Source organism: Macrobrachium rosenbergii, chromosome 9 (genome assembly GCF_040412425.1).
Source record: "Macrobrachium rosenbergii isolate ZJJX-2024 chromosome 9, ASM4041242v1, whole genome shotgun sequence".
NCBI lineage: Eukaryota > Metazoa > Arthropoda > Malacostraca > Decapoda > Palaemonidae > Macrobrachium > Macrobrachium rosenbergii.
The window spans coordinates 56,021,108-56,036,107 of record NC_089749.1 but is presented as its reverse complement, the minus strand read 5'-3'; the positions used below and the strand labels follow the sequence as shown (position 1 = coordinate 56,036,107).

Here is a 15,000-nt window from a genome sequence, read left to right as displayed (position 1 = left end):
CTGGGTCTTGCAATGTCATCCCATAAATTATAACTTAGATACTTGGAGGGGGTTATAGCTCTTTCCTTTCACACAAACATACACAGACAATGTCAGGTATAATGATGTGAACAAGTGTGCTAATTTGATTAAACGAACGGCCATAATCACTGGAATAAGATCAGATTTATTCATAACATCCGCTGCATATTTTGTGGAATATAGGAAACTTATTATTATTATTATTGTTATCATTATTATTCATCCTATTCGACTGGGGTGGTATTTATAGTGTAGGGGGGGGGGTTGATTTCTGGGTTGCATTCTGCCTCCTTAGGAGTCCATCACTTTTCTCACTATGTGCGCTGTTTCTAGTAGCACACTCTTCTGCATGAATCCTGGAGCCACTTCGGCATCTAGTTTTTCCAGGTTCCTTTTCAGGGATCTTGGGATCGTGCCTGTGTTCCTCTGGTTATGGGTACCATTCCACTGGCATATCCCATATCCTTCTTATTTCTGTTTTCAGGTCTTGATACTAATCAATTTTTTCTTTTTTTCTCATCTACTCTGGTGTTCCTTGGTATTGCGATTATTATTATTATAATTATTATTATTATTATTATTATTATTATTATTATTATTATTTACCGCCCCTAGTATGTAACCTAAAAATCACACTAAGCTAAAATATTTCAATGAAAGGTGTTCAAAGGTACCTTGAACGATTATTGTTACTGATGATATCATTGACAAAACAGCTAGCTCTAACGCTGCTATTCAGTACAGATGCATCTCACGCTAAAAAACGATCACTGTTAAGCTGATAGATCATATTTGACAAATCAATAAAAAAAAAAAGCGAATGGCCCCATACAAAACTTAACTACACGATGGAAAAAAAATCTTCATAATTTACTTGACAACTAAACAGATAATTCCTAAACATTAACATTCGAACACTTCAGATCAATGTCCGAGGTCAGTGCCAATCCCCAAAGGTGAAAATTTCGGATAGCGACTTCAGGCATCATTAGCGAGGCACTCACACAGAGGGAGATGATTCAGTCTACCAGCGAACGCCGACCTGACCGGACGTCTGCGAAATCTCGCTCGGAAAGTTTTGCGCGCCAGGCATCCCGAAAAACTCAGTGAAAACAGTGTTTCGATACGAATTATTTTGGGGGAATCTGTTCCAATTAAAGTAAAGAATAGCCTGAAGGTTATATCGTATATAATTGAGCGTTTTCCACGTGTTTAGCAAGTTTTTTCCCAAAGTTGATCGCGTTACAGAATGAAGATATATTGTGAATGGCAGTGGTTCGCGGTTCTTAGTTCGTTGGAGTTTCTTACGAGTTAAAAAGTGTTTTTTTCATTCTATTATAGAGAAAACAGGGTTAACAGGTTCTCAGACGGTCGCCAACATCACTTCGCTCCGAGCAAACACGCTGGTACGTACTATCACATACTTTGTTCATCTTTCGTCAGAAAAGTTACGCTTGGATTTTGACGGAAATTTAACCGAAAGTCCCTAACGTGACCAGCAACAAGGGATCAGATTTTGGGAGGAATTAGGGTCTGAATTTGTACATTTTGTAGGTGAGGGCTAAGGCATGGATCCGAGGGTGGTTTGGGCTGCTTTACCTTGGCGGAGGTTTGCGACTTCGGAACGCTTGTTTTTTTTAATGCTTTCGTTTTTGAGAAAAAATATCTTTCTCAATGTTTCTGATTTTTTTATATTTTGGGATTTTTTTTATATGGAAATTCAGTTTTTTTAATCACTTCACTTTAGCTGACAGTAGTTCATACTAATAACTCTGTTGAATACTGTATTTGATTAACTTAATATAATTTTGCAAATAATTAGCAATTTAGTTTGATATTTTCAATATTGAATTTAATTGTACAGAAATGTTTAGCGCTAATGCTTTCGTCATCTTTGAGAGAGAGAGAGAGAGAGAGAGAGAGAGAGAGAGAGAGAGAGAGAGAGAGAGAGAGAGAGAGAAGTTCTCTTTATTAATCAAAAATTGCAGCGCGGACTAAGGTGCTTACTTGGTAGAACGTGACGTAATGAAATAGAAAGTGGTGTATTTTAAAAGGAACATTTTATTTATGCTTTTCATTTATATTTTGGATTTTTATACAAAGCCAAGTAATTCTGGAAAAGCAACGGACATTTTCGCATATGTAGTAGGCTAGGGAATGAAATTCTGGGGAAGTTACGACAAATATGGCGATTATTCGTACGGGTTCCATTACAAACCGGCGAGGGTTTGCAGATATATATATATATATATATATATATATATATATATATATATATATATATATATATATATATATATATATATATATATGTGTGTGTGTGTGTGTGTGTGTGTGTGTATACATACATACATATATACACACACAACATATATATATATATATATATATATATATATATATATATATATATATATACATATACATATACATATATACACATATACACATACACACACCACACGTTCCAGGCCTACCGTCAACAGTTCTCCAAGTTTTGAAAATGGGTGCCGGCGTCAGCCGGAAGTCACGAAAGGGTTATGGGGCTGCAACCCCACTTCTAAAGACTTGCTGAGAATTGAAGGGCGCCGCCCTTCTGGAGCCACACCCTAAAGAGTTGAGAGAATTCACTCGATAAATATTCATCAGTATGAATGACTGGTTACGACAGCGGTTTCGATTAAGAGAAGATCGGGAAAGAGAGAGGATGACAGATGAACTGAAATCAGGAGAAAGACAGATGGGGGCACGCCCATCTGTACCTTTCTCTATTGTGCTTAATAACTTCAGTTAAAGGTTTTTAATTGGATGAAATTCTTTTGTCACAATATAACAACAATGTCAAAGGCCACATGTGACTGCAATAAAGCCAGCAACTATTTATTTATTTATTCTCGACACAACACAAAGCATTACCATTCGCTTCTTTTGTAGGATTTTGCGGACCTGGTTTCTGTAGCACAGCCCATCGGGTTGCCCTTCCCACTGGCTTCTGCTATCCTAAAATGCTAAAATACAAAAAAAAAAAAAAAAAAAGTTCGCAACCAGTGTAGGGGTGGGGGTGGGGGGAAATTGAGTTTGGTGGGTGGTGGGGTGGGGATGGGCCGTCAGTCCGAAAGGACTCCGGAGTCCAGGAGCACTTAAAATTCTCGAGGAGTTCCCTCTTCCGGCGCCTCTGGAGTAACAACAGCCTTTTCAAGGTCTTTGGGATAAACTGGCCGTGACGCCGGCGTGGAATGACTTGCTGACGAGGAGAAATAGGACTCCGAGAGGTCCTTTCTCCCGCCTCTCTTTCTTTTCCTGGTTTGCGTTAGAGGATTCCTTCAGCTTCTTGATACTGCGTGGGTAGGTCAGTTGGTTGGTTTAGATTTAGCCGGCCTTATGCCAGAACGGATCCTTTTACAGGGCATTCCGTAAGTCATGGTGAGGTGTTGAAGTGAAGAAGAGGCATAAAAAGTATCATATTAATGAAAAACTAATCCCGATATTTGTTTCTGGTTTGAGGCAGGAATTCACCCAAGCGACCAATCAGAGGTGACGCTGATGACATCATTAACAGCCAATCACAGTCGAGAATCTTTCCCGAGAAGAGGCTGATGATTTACTGTCAAACATTTTAATTCGATGGCTGACAGTATTTACGGTCTTCATTTTTGATTGTTTTCGGAGGCAGAGATTTACTTTAGGGGCTGATATGGTGTGAATTTTTTTGTAGGTAGTACAGATGAAAAACTAAACGGATATACTGTATATATATATATATATATATATATATATATATATATATATATATATATATATATATATATATATTATATATATATATATATATATATATATTTATTGATACTGTATGCATATTTATGTGTGTGTATATATATATATATATATATATATATATATATATATATATATATATATATATATATATATATATATATATATATATATATATATATATATATATATATATATATATATATATATATATATATATATATATATATATATATATATATATATATATATATATTAAACAGTGCGATATAGTTAGTATCTCATAAACAGAAAAACCACTCCCCATGTCCACACATATGATTTTGACGTTTGTAATAGCTTTCTCCTCACGGTAACTATTTCTCTCAGCCTTTAATGAAGCGAAACACATCCAGTCTCACAGGCATCAAGTATTGACATCACAGCGTGACGTTTTCATAACCAATTGTAAGTTTTTTTAAGAACATTTCTCGCTTTATGGGAGTTTCATGTCACTCCACATTTCTTTGTGGTTTTCACATTCACTTCATCTTTTCCATATTGTTTTTATTTGGGATAATATACATTTTTTGCCATTTATCAATATTTCATTTTCCTCTTTTCCCCTTGCGGTTGTCATTCACATCATTCTGACATTTAGGAATTTCTTTTCTTTCTGGAAATTCTCTTTCGTTTTCCGTTTTTCCTCTACATTTTGTCTAGAGTGCTCGACGTGCAAATTCCAATCTTTTATCGCTGTCTTTGATTTACTGTAAGGTGAATTTCGGTCGATTCCTAAAAAACACACACACAAAAATAGGAGCCCTTTTTGAATCAGATATTTGACTATAAATATGCTCCCTTGAGTCAGTTGTTCTACTGGGGTCCTTTTTTGAATAAAATATTTGAATATAACTATGCTCTCTTGAGTCAGTTGTTCTACTGAAGTCCTTTTTTGAATCAAATATTTAACTATAAATATGCTCCCTTGAGTCAGTTGTTCTACTGAAGTCCTTTTTTGAATCAAATATTTGACTATAAATATGCTCCCTTGAGTCAGTTGTTCAACTGAAGTCCTTTTTTGAATCAAATATTTGACTATCAATATGCTCTCTTGAGTCAGTTGTTCTACGGAAGTCCTTTTTGAATCAAATATTTGACTATAAATATGCTCCCTTGAGTCAGTTGTTCTACTGAAGTCCTTTTTGAATCAAATATTTGACTATCAATATGCTCTATTTAGTCAGTTGTTCTACTGAAGTCCTTTTTGAATAAAATATTTGACAATAAATATGCTCTCTTGAGTCAGTTGTTCTACTGAAGTCCTTTTTGAATAAAATATTTGACTATAAATATGCTCTCTTGAGTCAGTTGTTCTACGGAAGTCCTTTTTGAATAAAATATTTGACTATAAATATGCTCCCTTGAGTCAGTTGTTCTACTGAAGTCCTTTTTTGAATCAGATATTTGACTATAAATATGCTCCCTTGAGTCAGTTGTTCTACTGAAGTCCTTTTTGAATAAAATATTTGACTATAAATATGCTCCCTTGAGTCAGTTGTTCTACTGAAGTCCTTTTTTGAATCAGATATTTGACTATAAATATGCTTCCTTGAGTCAGTTGTTCTACTGAAGTCCTTTTTTGAATCAAATATTTGACTATAAATATGCTCCCTTGAGTCAGTTGTTCTACTGAAGTCCTTTTTTGAATCAGATATTTGACTATAAATACGCTCCCTTGAGTCATTTGTTCTACTGAAGTCCTTTTTGAATCAAATATTTGACTATCAATATGCTCTCTTGAGTCAGCTGTTCTACTGAAGTCCTTTTTGAATCAAATATTTGACTATAAATATGCTCCCTTGAGTCAGTTGTTCTACTGAAGTCCTTTTTGAATCAAATATTTGACTACCAATATGCTCCCTTGAGTCAGTTGCTCTACTGAAGTCCTTTTTGAATCAAATATTTGACTATAAATATGCTCCCTTGAGTCAGTTGTTCTACTGAAGTCCTTTTTGAATCAAATATTTGACTATCAATATGCTCTCTTGAGTCAGTTGCCTACCGAAGTCCTTTTTGAATCAAATATTTGACTATAAATATGCTCCCTTGAGTCAGTTGTTCTACTGAAGTCCTTTTTGAATCAAATATTTGACTACCAATATGCTCCCTTGAGTCAATGGTTCTACTGAAGTCCTTTTTGTATCAAATATTTGACTATAAATATTATCTCTTGAGTCAGTTGTTCTACTGAAGTCTTTTTTGAATAAAATATTTGACTATCAATATGTTCTCTTGAATCAGTTGTTCTACCGAAGTCCTTTTTGAATTAAATATTTGACTGTCAATATGCTCCCTCGAGTCAGTTGTTCTACTGAAGTCCTTTTTGAATTGAATATTTGACTATCAATATGCTCTCGAGTCAGTTGCTCTACCGAAGTCCTTTTGGAATCAAATATTTCACTATAAATATGCTCTCTTGAGTCACTTGTTCTACTGAAGTCCTTTTTGAGTTAAAGTTTTGACTACAACCGTTTTTTGAGTCAGGTACCAGATAAAATTCTGTTTTTGATTGAGGTAACTTCAAGCCTTCTTTGACTACAGCCATTTAGTACCTGAGGTCATTTCTAGACTTTAGTATTTAATCACAATCCCTCCTGGAGTCATTCGTTCACTGAAGGACTTTTCGGCGCTACTAGAGTAGGTGGTCTACTGGTGTGTTTCTACTAGAGTAGGTGGTCTACTGGTGTGTTTCTACTATAGTATGCGGTCTACATGCGTGTTTCTAGCGTTTCGCCGTGGTTAGTACTAGCCGCTCCGAGATCAAATGTCCCTAAGTGCACTAGATCACATTTGATCCCCGAGGGCTAGTACTGAACACGGCGAAACACATTTGATCCTCTAGGTAAACCGCCTACTGTAGTAGCACCGACTTTTCATTCGTTTCTGAGTCAAGTATTTAACTAAAGTCCTTTTTTGAGTGGGGCATTTAACTCATATTCGTTATTGAGCCAAGTATTTAACCAAAGTCCTTTCTTGAGTTGGGCTTTTAACTCAAATTCATTTTTTAGCCAAGTATTTAACTTACTCCTTTCTTGAGCTGGGCATTTACCTCAAATTCGCTTTTGAGCCATTTAACAAAATTCCTTTCTTGAGTTGGGCATTTAACTCAAATTAGTTTCTGAGTCAAGTATTTAACTAAAGTCCTTTCTTGAGTTTGGCATTTCACTCAAATTCGTTTTTGAGATAAGTATTTAACTAAAGTCCTTTCTTGAGTTGGGCATTTAACTCAAATTAGTTTTTGAGCCAAGTATTTAACTAAAGTCCTTTCTCGAGTTGGCCATTTAACTCAAATTCGTTTTTGAGCCAAGTATTTAACTAAAGTCTTTTCTTGAGTTGGCCATTTAACTCAAATTCGTTTTTGAACCAAGTATTTAACTAAAGTCCTTTCTTGAGTTGGGCATTTAACTCAAATTCGTTTTTGAGTTAAGTATTTAACTAAAGTCCTTTCTTGAGTTGGACATTTACCTCAAATTCGTTTCTGTGTCAAGTATTTAACTAAAGTCCTTTCTTGAGTTGGGCATTTAACTCAAATTCGTTTTTGAGCCAAGTATTTAACTAAAGTCCTTTCTCTAGTTGGCCATTTAACTCAAATTCGTTTTGAGCCAAGTATTTAACTAAAGTCCTTTCTTGAGTTGGCCATTTAACTCAAATTCGTTTTTGAACCAAGTATTTGACTAAAGTCCTTTCTTGAGTTGGGCATTTAGCTCAAATTCGTTTTTGAGCCAAGTATTTAACTAAAGTCCTTTCTTCAGTTGGGCATTTAACTCAAATTCGTTTCTGTGTCAAGTGTTTAACTAAAGTCCTTTCTTGAGTTGGGCGTTTAACTCAAATTAGTTTTTGAGCCAAGTATTTAACTAAGTCCTTTCTCGAGTTGGCCATTTAACTCAAATTCGTTTTTGAGCCAAGTATTTAACTAAAGTCCTTTTTTGGGTTGGACATTTACCTCAAATTCGTTTCTGTGTCAAGTATTTAACTAAAGTTCTTTCTTGGGTTGGACATTTACCTCAAATTCGTTTCTGTGTCAAGTATTTAATTAAAGTCCTTTCTTGAGTTGGGCATTTAACTCAAATTCGTTTTTGAGTTAAGTATTTAACTAAAGTCCTTTCTTGAGTTGGACATTTACCTCAAATTCGTTTCTGTGTCAAGTATTTAACTAAAGTCCTTTCTTCAGTCGGGCATTTACCTCAAATTTGTTTCTGAATCAAGTATTTAACTAAAGTCCTTTCTTGAGTTGGGCATTTAACTCAAATTCGTTTCTGTGTCAAGTATTTAACTAAAGTCCTTTCTTGAGTTGGGCATTTAACTCAAATTCGTTTTTGAGCCAAGTATTTGATTATAGTTCTTTCCTGAATCGCACATTTATTTGTAGTCCCGTTTTTAGTCAAGTGTTTAACTAAAGTCCTTTCTCGAGATGTGCATTTAACTATAATTTCCTCTTGAGTTAAGTACTTAGCTAAAGTTCTTTCTTGAGTTGGGCATTTAATTGTAATCCTTCTTGAGTCACGTGTTTAACTAAAGTCCTTTCTTGAGTTGGGCATTTACCTCAAATTCGGTTTTGAGCTAAGTATTTTACTAAATTCCTGTCTGTAGTTAGGTATTCAACTTAGTCCCTTTTTGATTCAGGTATTTAATTAAAGTCCTTTCCTGAATCACACATTTATTTGTAGTCCCTTTTTCAGTCAAGTATTTAACTAAAGTCCTTTCTCGAGTTGCCTATTTAACTGTACTCTCTTCTTGAGTTAAGTATTTAACTAAAGTTCTTTCTTGAGTTGGGCATTTAATTGTAACCCCTTTGTTTAGTCAAGTATTTAACTAAAGGCCTTTCTTGAGTCGTGCATTTAACTGTAACATCTTCTTGAGTCAGGCATTTAACTATACTTTCTTGAGTTAGCATTTAATTGTAACCCCTTCTTGAGTCAAGTATTTAATTAAAGTCCTTTCTTGAGTCGGCTATTCAACTGCAGTCCCATTTTGAGTCAAGTATTTAACTAAAGTTCTTTCTTGAGTTGAGCATTTAGCTGTCCTCCCTTCTTGAGTAAAATATTTAACTAAGTCGTTTCTCGATTCGGACATTCAATTTTAGTCCCTTTTTGAGTCAAATATTCAACTAAAGTCCTTTCTTGAGTTGGGTACTTAACTATAATCCCCTCCTGAGTCAAGTATTTAACTGAAGTATTTCATCGAGTCAGGCATTCAATTATAGCCCATTTTTGAGTCATGTATTTAACCAAAGTCTTTTCTCGAGTCAGCATTCAATTTAAGTTCCATTTTGAGTCATTTAACTAAAGTCCTTTCTCTAGTTGGGCATTTAACTGCAATTCCTTCTTGGGCCAAGAATTTATCTTGATCTGTTTCTTGTCTCTCTGTTTTCCAAGATCACTCTCACTCAGCCAGACATACTACTCCTCGATACACGACACACGATACACAATACATGAAACACGATACACGATACATGACACACGATACACAATACACGATACATGACACACGATACACGATACACAATACACGACAAACGATACACAATACACGATACATGACACACGATATACAATACACGATACATGACACACGATACACGACAAACGCTACACGACACACGATACGATATCCACGCTACACGACACAATATATGACACACAATACACACGATACACGTTGCACGATACACGAAACACAATACACGACACACGATACATAATACGCGACACGATACACGAAACACAATCCACGATACACAACACACAATACACAACGGACGTTACACGATACACGAAACACAATCCATGATACACGGTACACAATACACGGTACACAACACACGATACACAATACACGGTGCACAACATACGACACACGAAACATGATACACGACACGTCGCCAATCCACTCTCTTTTTTACTCTTCTAAGATGCTCGCTGTCGTTTTAGCTGAGTCGCCGATGCGTGCCGTATGTTTTTCACTTTGACATTTTTGGCTTCTTTTATCCTTTATTTTTTCATTCTTCGATCTTTCTTTCATGTCTATTTTTATCCCTTTTTTTGTTTGGCAACTTCTGTTTTTTTTTTTATACCGGCTTCAATTATTCATTCTTCTCATATTTTTTTTGTATTGTAGTTTCAGCCACTGTTCTCCTTTGATCTTTCTATCCACCTCCCCCTCTCCCTCTCTCTCTCTCTCTCTCTCTCTCTCTCTCTCTCTCTCTCTCTCAGACATTAGAGAATTGATCCTGGCTTTGCAGAACGAACTCTAAGCATTCATCCCCAAATGTATGTATGTATGTGTATATGTATGTATGTATGTATATATATGTGCATATACAGTACATATACATACATACATACATTTGCAGATGGATGCTGAGAGTTCATTCTGCAAAGCCAGGATCAATTCTTAATATTATATATATATATAAAATATATATATATATATATATATATATATATATATATATATATATATATATAAATATATATATAATATAAATATATAGATATATATATATATATATATATATATATATATATATATATATATATATATATATATATATATATATATATATATATATATATATGCAAAAAACAATGCAGGCTATTGTTGTAAGCGATAAAATTAGCATTCATTCAGCAAACCAGATTTGTGAAATCACCTTTATAATCTAATCTTGGAAATAAAAATAAAAAATCACATTTTATAATCTCGGAAATAAAAAACACACCTTTTATAATCTTGGAAATAATAAAAAAAAAAAAACCAACGAAGAGTCGGGTTTCGGGTTTGTCGCGGACACACACCCGGGACTCATTCATTATCATAAATTCTGAAGATAAGCAGCCGCCTTTCCTTCGTTAGCTTGATGGTGGGGATTTAGCCATTGTGTATGACAAGGAATTACCCAGGAATTACCCCCAGGTAATCTCTCGGCAAAATCCCCAGCGGGGGGAGAATGGAGACGAAGGATTCTGTGAAACTCATTTTGCCCCGAAGGCCTACAGCTCGCAAATACCATTTTCGCATAATGTCACCACATTGTCGTCACAAATCTTTATTATATCCCGTAGGGGGGTTAGTGCTATCAGTGCACCTCACGTGGTGCACTGTAGGCATTACTTATGGTTCTTTGCAGCATCCCTTCGGCCCCTAGCTGCAACCCTTTTCATTCCTTCTACTGTACCTCCATTCATATCCTCTTTCTTCCATCTTACTTTTCACCCTCTCCTAACAATTTTTTGGCAGTGCAACTGAGAGGGTTTCCTTCTGTTACACCTGTCAAACTTCCCTTACTCTCAATTCTCCTCTCGGCGCTGAATGACCTTATAGGTCCCAGCGCTTGGCCTTTGGCCTAAATCTTACATATTCCAAATGGTTTTACCGTTCTTTATGACTTGTGCAAACCATATATCCAAGAGATGACGGTTAAAATGGAAGACTACAGTACCTGCAAGATTTTCGAAATTGAGATATGCCACCTATTGGGATCGTGAAACACAAAATACACAAGCCACTGCAGTTTCAGAATGATTCTTCAGAGTTTTCCTCGAGTATTTAGGGGGTCCCATTTGCAGTATCTGCAAAATCAGTAGAGGGTCCCATTTGCAGTATCTGGAAGATCACCAGTAAGGCAAGGGAAAACTGCAGTATCTACCAGTTTTCCCAGTTTTGCATTTTTGCAGATATTGCAGTCTTCCATTTTACAGCAGCGTAGATTATCGATGTTCTGCACTGAAAATAAATGAACTGAGATTCTTTGCGTTTTATGACATGCAGATTATTCAAGATTATTAGATGAATCTTCCTCTAAGTTTAATCGTTTCAACTTCAGAAGTTCCAACACAATGTAAATGATTTTTTGTAGATTTATTTATCAGTTTAATTGTGTGATATAATTTCTTTTCTCTGGCGTGTCTTTTATACAGTTTATTCATTGCTTCTGTATGGCTTTTTCTTCACCCGTCTTTTTTTTTTTTTAGATCCCTTGAGCTTGTAGAATTCTCCTTTTCCTTTTAGGGTTTCAGCTGGGTTAATAATAATAATAATAATAATAATAATAATAATAATAATAATAATAATCAATATCATCATCATCATCATCATCATCATCATCATCAACATGAGTATACGTTTACAAGAACCAGCCTCCTAAAAGGCTTGCAAAGTTGGAAAATAATAATAATAATAATAATAATAATAATAATAATAATAATAATAATAATAATCAACATGAGTATACCTTTACAAGAACCAGCCTCCTAAAAGGCTTGCAAAGTTGGAAAATAATAATTTAATAATATTTTAATAATAATAATCAACATGAGTATACCTTTACAAGGACCAGCCTAAAGGCTTGCAATTTCCTTATTTTCTAAGTTGGAACACATTAATAATAATAATAATAATAATAATAATAATAATAATAATAATAACTGGCGTGAATATACCTTTACAAGAGTCAGCCTAAAAGGCTTGCAAAGTAATTACATCATTTGTTAAATTGCAACACTAGTTGGAAGAGCAAAATGCGGCTAGCACGGAGCTCCAATAGAATAAGGAAACATTTAAACAAAATTGAAAAAGTCGATAAAAAACAATTCATCTGTTAAAGGAGTTCGTAAGATCAGCAAAAACACAGTTGCACAAAATGAGTACGGTGATGTGTGTGTGTGTGTGTGTATAACATTACACTTACAACCATGCCGGATATTATAGCAGAAAAAATAATTTTTTTTCCATTATAAAAAAATAGTTTGATACTTTTTCAAGCATCTTAATATTCCTGAAAAGTGGAAAGCGAGTGAAAGGTAGAACCAAAACATTTCAATGTTTTTTGAAACTTAGAATTCAGAATAAAGTACAGAACGGTGAACAAAAGCTGCAACTTTTTAAAAACAAAGAATGACTGCGTCTTGTTCTACTCCATAAGCTTCTTATGCCAATCCTATTATTAGGAAGTGCAGCTTGTTTCTCTCTCTCTCTCTCTCTCTCTCTCTCTCTCTCTCTCTCTCTCTCTCTCTCTGGACCGTTGTTTATTGAGGACTTGAATATTCACGTAGCAAATAATATATCCGATTTGCTTTTGCAAATTTATCTGCAGTTTTTGCACAGAAATCGAGACAGCTTCAGTTACAGAGAAATGGTTCAATCACTCCTCACTGAAGCCGATCTCAGGCCATTTGCTCAAGTACCTGTTGTTTCAGACCTTCAGGAGAGCAGGTTTCTGTGAAATGTTAGAATACAGTTGCTGCTTGCAATATTTAATAATTCAGACTGTCTTCCCAGAACCGCGGTGGTAGGACCAATATATTTAGCTCGGAGGGACGCGAATTTCTCAGCTGGAATTCAGATGTTCGTTTGGTCATTACGCTCCATCGTCCTGCAAACAGCTGATGATTTTGAGGGTCGTTCTTTTCTGTACGGGTCACTAGAAGTAATCTCTCTGGCTACTAGTCCTTGTATTGTTTTCAAGGACTGCATATATATATATATATATATATATATATATATATATATATTTATTATGAGATTGCTGGCCCCACGCCCTTTTTGTACTAATTTCCACTTGCAACTTTGTAAAATCGTGGGCGGTAGGCTGGGAGTGGATCATGGACCTATCAAACTTGAGGTGAGAGCTGTACCACTAAACCACAGCTCACTACATACACAGACACACACACACACACACACACACACACACACACACACACACACATATATATATATATATATATATATATATATATATATATATATATATATATATTCTAAAAATGACATAGACTTGTCTTGATTCCTAATGAACATTACAAGACTCTAATAGGAGAAATATTCTTCACGTATAAGTTTTGGTAGTGAAGAGTCTTTTCACGCGAGGAGAATATTACTCCTCATAATGAAAAAGAGCAACGAAGCTATATAACTTTAAATCAATCGATATCCGTAACAATACATATTCGTTATTATTAGCATTCCTGACATTTTGCACCTTGAACTGCTAAAGTTAGCAATTTAGCGTAGCTTTGGCTTTTAAAAGTATGTGCAGGTTCAGGCGTCTTTGCATGCGTGTGCAGAAACACACACACACACACACACCTGTCTCCCACACAGATCTTTCCCACGTATTTACAACAAAAGTCAAAGTAGGATTGTCGCTGGTTTGGAAGAAGGACAATAACAACCATTCGTTCCTGTGGAGAAGACCAAGATTTAGGCACACCACGACACATAATACTACATAAAGTCATTCATTCTTCATCATTCTTACAAGAATGCTGGTAGTCTTTTGCATTACTGAAGCGCAGATCAAATGACCTCACTTCAAAGTTACGAAAAGTCAGCGCCTGCGCAGAAACGAACCAAACAAACCGCCGAGGGGAAAGGAAGGGAAACTCGTATCGAAATGACGCGAGATGGGTGATTTTCGTCTCATCAAATATACAGTAAATCTGGCTCCACGATTATGGATGCGATGCAGCTGCTGCTGCTGCTGTTGCTGCTGCTGCACTGGGGTCTTAGGGTGGTCTGTAATTGGTCGATATACCCAGGGATTTAATGCGATTTTTTTTCCTGGGATAAAATACGTATCAGATTTATCCCGGGCTATTTTGATAAAACGCATGGCCGACATTTTATCGAGCAGAATTTAAGGTAAAGGATATTTATGTCCCTAAGGAGGATAATTTTGCCGTTTGTGTTCGTTAGTTTGCTTACTCGTTTCTTTGTTAGAAAGAACACTTAGAAAGTTACGTGTTTTTTCTTGATAAAACTTGACCAAAGGTGGACCCTGTGACTAGCAGCAAGAGAACAGACTTTTGAAGAAATATCTATATAAGTTTTGGAGAGTAGAGAACTTTCAACTGGTGGTTGAAAAGGGTTGCGGGCTCGCTCAGCCTTGGTGGAGGTTTGTGGTCTTCATATGCTCTTGTTAGGTGAAAATGAAGAGCTGAAGCGAATTTTCCCTCCATAAGCAAGGAAAATCTTTGGAGAATTGAACCAATCCATTGATATGTGCAATGCTATATAGTTTTGTGTGCACGAGATGGGCCTCGTGGTGTGATTGGTAGCATGCTTTCAACCCAAGCAAAATGGACGTAGGAATTCGAATCCTGCTGGAGGAGCGGTGATGAGTACTAGGAAAAAAAAAACTTTATCATCAAGAAG

The 15,000-nt window shown here is 35.6% G+C and overlaps 1 protein-coding gene across 1 annotated transcript in view; it reads left to right on the top strand.

Moving 5' to 3' along the window:
• Positions 1-1,033: 1,033 nt before the first annotated feature.
• Positions 1,034-15,000, top strand: part of LOC136842120 (neuronal growth regulator 1-like) — a 53,179-nt gene continuing 39,212 nt past the window's right edge. Inside the window, exon 1 of the mRNA XM_067109489.1 lies at positions 1,034-1,427. The gene's annotated coding sequence lies outside the window, so the exon portion shown is untranslated. The remainder of the gene's footprint in view (positions 1,428-15,000) is intronic.